The sequence below is a fragment of the Cynara cardunculus genome (genome assembly GCF_001531365.2).
Source record: "Cynara cardunculus var. scolymus isolate 2C chromosome LG 7, CcrdV1, whole genome shotgun sequence".
NCBI lineage: Eukaryota > Viridiplantae > Streptophyta > Magnoliopsida > Asterales > Asteraceae > Cynara > Cynara cardunculus.
The window spans coordinates 13,855,405-13,861,449 of record NC_037534.1 but is presented as its reverse complement, the minus strand read 5'-3'; the positions used below and the strand labels follow the sequence as shown (position 1 = coordinate 13,861,449).

The following is a 6,045-nucleotide window of genomic DNA, read 5'->3' as shown; positions in this document are numbered from 1 at the left end:
GGCATTGTCATATGTGGATAATATTAATAACTCTTATTATTACTAATTGGTTCTAATAACTTTGATTTGTCATTTCTTTGTGACCTGATGAATTAAAAAATATTATTTCTAATTAATAATAATTTAGATGTTATTGAGAAGGGGAAAATTGTTTGTCATATCAGGCAAGTTTTGCCTTAAATCTTTCATGTTACAGAAATGGTCTTTTAATTCAAAAGTTTTGATTATAATGTTTGTTTCATACTGGGAATGTTGGATCTCTATTCAGAGATATTTTATAGAATTGATGTTCTTGGGTATACTCTATTTTGCATAATATTGAGTTGCATCAATTGTTGTATTACATAATATTTCTCAGCAAAATTACATTATCATATTTTGGTATTCATTACCCTGCATTTGCAAAGAAGGGATTTACTCACTAGACCCGTATGGTCTAACCCTCATTTTMTGTTTTAAATTATGCAATGCAGGAATAGCTGGGTCCGGGGATATAAAAGGGAAAGGGGAAAATGTGATTATTTTTCTAACCTGTTGTCTACTTTGAAGATACATGTTATATTACATGTAATAGTACATGATTTATTTTGGAAATTTTATATGTAGATTTTGTACATATAGCAATCCTTGTACTAGTGGGACCTTTTGATGTAATTCATGTTTCTATGTAATGAAATATGTGTTCTATGCAAATGTGGTGTTTGGGGGTGTTACAACATGTTTCAGATACTTTAAAATATCAATAGGTCCCATCTATTGTGTGGGTAAAAGATCTTGAAGTATCTTCAATTCAACATATAAGTCATTCCCATCTATATCTGATTGGTCTTGTTTCTTCAGTGCATTTTCAAAATTAGTACAAGAAGACTTTAAACATGTATCATCCAAAGAACGCAACTTATCAGATGTAAACAAAAACCCAAACACGCTTTCATATTCTTGGTATTGTTCGAATCTTCTACTTAATGAAGCAATTGCATGATCAACGACACATAAGAAATAATTAACTCTAAATGACTCCTCTGTTGGTTGTGAATTCATTTCAGATGCATCACACGGATTTTCATCAAAATTCCTTTTTCTTCGAATTTCACGTCTTTGAGGAAACAACGGATCAATATTCAATTCAGTGGCAATCGTTTTTGCTGATTCTATAGCATCTAAAAATCTTATTGCTCTATATCCCTTAAAATAAGAAATCAATCCCTTAACTTGATCAATAGCAACATCAATTAACATATTTTCTAACTGTAAATGTTTACTAATCAAATTTACGGCATACAATATTTCATACCAAACCACCATTGACACTAGAAACTCAAAATCACCAAGCTCATTGTGTGCTAAAGATTTTGCTTCACTTCTAATTTTTGAGTCATTAAATTTCAGCCACTTGAAGTAAAGCTTCTCTTATCTCTAACACTTGAAATCTTATAGCCTGTACACTATCAATACGACTCTCCCAGCGAGTCGTTGACAACGATTTGAGAGTCCATCCTTTTATATTATCTTTGAACACTTGCCATCTTTTAGTGGAATTAGAAAATATTGTATAAATACGTTGAATTATTCCAAAAAAATCTCTAGCTTTACCACAAGTATTGGCTATATCACACAAAGTTAAATTAAGACTATGATAAGCACAAGAAGTATAAAATGCTCTATATCTAGTAGTTTCCTTTGTACTCCTTGATGTTTTTCCTTCATGTTTGAACCATTATCATAACCTTGTCCTCGCACATCATCTAAATCCAAACCAAAACACTTTAATTCAGCTACTAGAACATCAAATAGACCTTGGCCCGTGGTACTATCTACTTCCAAAAATCCTAGAAAAGATTCCTCAATGCTAACAATTTTAGAAGAGACATCTACATACCTTAATATCAAGGACATTTGTTCTTGATGACTTATATCGGGAGTGCAATCAAGGATAATAGAAAAATACTTTGCCTCTTTTACTTTATTAAATATTTCACATTTAAGTCTCTTGGCAAGCAAAGTTATCAACTCATTTTGAATTCTAGGACCAAGATAATGAACATGTAAATCATCATTTGTGATACGATGAACATGATCCTGAATAATTGGGTCAAATTCAGCCAACATCTCAATCAAGCCCAAAAACTTACCATTGCTATTCTCATACAATTTTGCATTACTTCCACGAAATGCAAGATTATGTTTTGCAAAAAATTTTACAATAGAAACAACTCTTACCAAAACTTTTTTCCAATGATTTTTTCTTTTTCTATTTGGGTTTGAACAACTTTGTCAATGGTTTGATTCTTTTGAAGTCTTAGCCGCCAATCATACCAAGTTTTCATATTCATTACACGATCAATACTTGTTTCATGCTCCTTAAGTCTAGTGCTAAGCTGTGACCAATCCCCAAATCCATCATTTGTTAGTTGACCTTTTATATATCTTTTTTAAAGATTTTACAACAAAAACAAAATACCTTATCAAGCTCTACCGAATATACAAGCCAATCTCTATCACATTTCTCCCCATTTGATAAAATTCTAGTATACCATGTGGCAGAAAAGGGTTTTGACAATTTATCTTTAGGACCTTTCTGAACAGACAAATCTCTTTTAGTACCCTTAGCAACTAACACATCAATTATTTTAGAATCTAATGCATCCCAATTTATTGGATCAAATATATCAAAATGAATAAAAACATCATCAACATTAGTAGCATCATCACCATCAGGAACATCATTAGAAGCATTATTAGCAGTAACATCAGAACATCATTAGAAGCATTATTACTAATAACATTAGGAACATCATTTGAAGCATTATTAGTATCAACATTTGTAGCCAAATCCTCATGTGAGTCATTTAGAGTGCCAACTAAATTCACCATGTTAGGATTTTCATTAACATCAACACAAGCATCATCCAAATCAATATCAATATGTTCATTGTCAAGAGAAGACGGACCGTCTTTTATGACAAACTTATCAAGAGATCCTTTTTGAGATTGAATTATATCTTCAATTCATTTTTTATTTTTACATTTTTGACATCCAGAATCATATTTTTCAACCTTAGAAGACATATTGGATAATTGGAACTGAAATAAGTAAAAGGAAAAAGATAAGGAACAAAACAACTTGGGTGAGGATGATAGTATTATTGTTGCATATATTGCTTGGTCCTCCCAAGTCCCAAGTCCCAAAAGATGAACCTAAAAAGAACAAAACAGTAAAACATATAAACCATAAAAGAATAAAGTAGTAAAACTGTAAACCAAAAAACAGTCAGGCAACCAGCAAAAAGAACAAAACTGTAAACCATAAAAGAATAAAGCAGGAAGTCTAATGCATCAACAAGCAACCAACAAGAAGAACATATCCTGTTTTTGGCATTCTTTGTGCGGTTGTGCCAAAACATTTCAACATATCACAAATTCACAAATTCACAATAAAAATAACTAAATAAGCTTCATTAAAAATTTAGAATCTTGTAGGAATTCCTTAATTTAGAGAATCTTGTATACTTTATCTCACCTTTAGGATTCAGGAATTAGTCAATTAGGTTAAAATCGAGTAATCGACCAACCAAGTGACCAACACAGATGAAATTAGCAATAAGCAATCGAGTATTCGAGTAATCGACCAAACCAATCTTGAGATTATGAGATTTGAGAATAGGAGAATAGCAATCTGAGTAATGAGTATCAAGTAATCGACAAATACTTATACAAAAATCATCTAAAATCTTACCGTTGTTTTTGTTGCCGCTGCAAATCTGAAACCGAATCATTAGCCATATTTGGAGAATTCAATCGACAAGATAGAGAGGAGATAGGAGATCGAGGCGTCTCTCCCATTCATCGCTGCTACTTACTTGGCCGGTGTTAGACTAGGTAGCGTACATTACAAATTTATAATAGGTGGACCTGTGAAAATTGGGCCCCTACATTTTGGGGGCCCTGTTCTAAATCCCATATGTAACGGGCTGAATGACGGCCCTACATATACACACTCACACATTTTCTCTCTCTCTTGTATAAAACACACACACACACACACACACATATATATATATATAGGCAAAAGATCGTGCGAGAAAGGAAGTTATGGTGATAAAGTGTAATAAGAGATCTGAACCCTTGGTCACTTTTAATCTCATATCCATCCATGAATTCGCTTTAAAAGAGAATTGATTCGTCAGTGCACCTCATTAGTGTTGTCATTCAATTAGGATTGGTACAAGGGTGGAGGTCTCTTTTTATGGTTCTTACCATAACTTCTCTTCTCACGAGAACACAACCCTCTATATATTTATAAGGGTGGAGATTTTTTTTACGTTTCTCACTATAAATTCCTTTCTGACCGAAACTCAACCATATATATATATATATGGTCTTAAATTTTTCGAGAAATCCAAAATGTGAGATCGGTGAGATCCATCTTAAACCATATATTTAAGATAATTAATGAGATAATTAAAGGGATAATTAAGAAGATAATTATCCTTATTTATCAAATCAACATTAATGCATTTTTAAGGAATTTTTCATTCTTATCTCTTTATCTCTCATCTTCTCTCTCTCATCTCTGTATTAACATACACATCGTGCACACAAGGTGAACAACGTGTAAAAAACCTTAATAACTTTTTTACTAGAATGTTTACAAATGGTATATTTAAATTTTATTTATGTTCATGATATATTCACAAAATATACCATATCTCATGGATTTAGAGTGTGTTCACAATGTGTTCATAAACTATAAAAGTATTTCTATGAAAATGTTCACAATGCATTCACAAACTAAGAAAGTGTTCATAACGTGTTCATCTTGATTTCATATTCAATTGTGTCTATGTGTATGTTATGGAGAAAAAAATATAAGATAGAGAAAATAAGAGAGAGATTGAAGAAAGATAAGGAGGGGAAGAGAGAGAGAGAGAGAGAGAGAGAGAGAGAGAGAGAGGAGATAGAAGAAGATCCCCCATACACACATAAATAAAAGAAGATCCCCCATACACACATAGGTCGGATCATGCAAGAAGCTAACTAATTTACGAGAAGATGTGAAGGAATACAAGCCACATAATCCATTATTTTAAAAAAATAACATAAATTAAAAAATTAAAAATTAAAAAATAATTTTAGAAATCTTGATAATTATATTTTGAATTGGATAAATTTTTAAAAATCTAATTATATCATTTAGATTTATTTTTTAGTTTAATAAATTCATATTATTTTTATAAAGTTTTATATAATTTTTTTTTCTAAACATATTTTGATAGAATAATTTTTTCATCAAATTATCACATGTTTTTCATCAAATATCACATGTGACATCTACAATTAATTCATAATCTTTTTCACCATTTCTTCTCTAATTTTTGGATCCACGTTTTGAATCACATATGACAAAAACTTTGTTTAACATATGATCTATATGATCCACTCTGTGAATTTTTCTACATATCATCTATAATTATATACACCTGAATAAAAGTGGCGTATTATCATATGTGCTAATATCTACATCAAAAAAAGATATATAAATATAAATATAAATATACAAAAACACATATGATTAACAAAAATATCTACGATTATCACATATGATTAACAAAAATATCTACAATTATCAAATACAAATTGATCGTTGATATCATATGTGATACTTGTTGAAAATTTTGAAATTATTTTATCCAAAGTGTATCTAATTTTTTTATAAAACTTGATAAAAAAAGTTATTAATTAATTAAAATTAAAAAATAAATAAATCTATAAAATATAATGAGACTTTTAAGAATTTATCAAATTCAATGACAATTATCCTAAATTCTAAAATTCTTTTTTATTTATTGTTTTTCTATTAATGAATTATGTGGCCCATATTCCTTCCAGTCTTCTCGTAAATTGATCGGCTTCTCATCTCAATCTACCTATATATATATATATATATATATATAGGGGAGCGTTCAAATAAAAATCACTCAATTTGTAAAAACCGTGAAAACCTTATTCAACCAATCATAATTTTTCATTTTGTTCATTTTTTTG

General features: G+C 30.1%; 1 pseudogene; it reads right to left on the bottom strand.

Moving 5' to 3' along the window:
* Window positions 1-6,045, bottom strand: part of LOC112515208 — a 23,255-nt pseudogene that overhangs the window by 15,383 nt on the left and 1,827 nt on the right.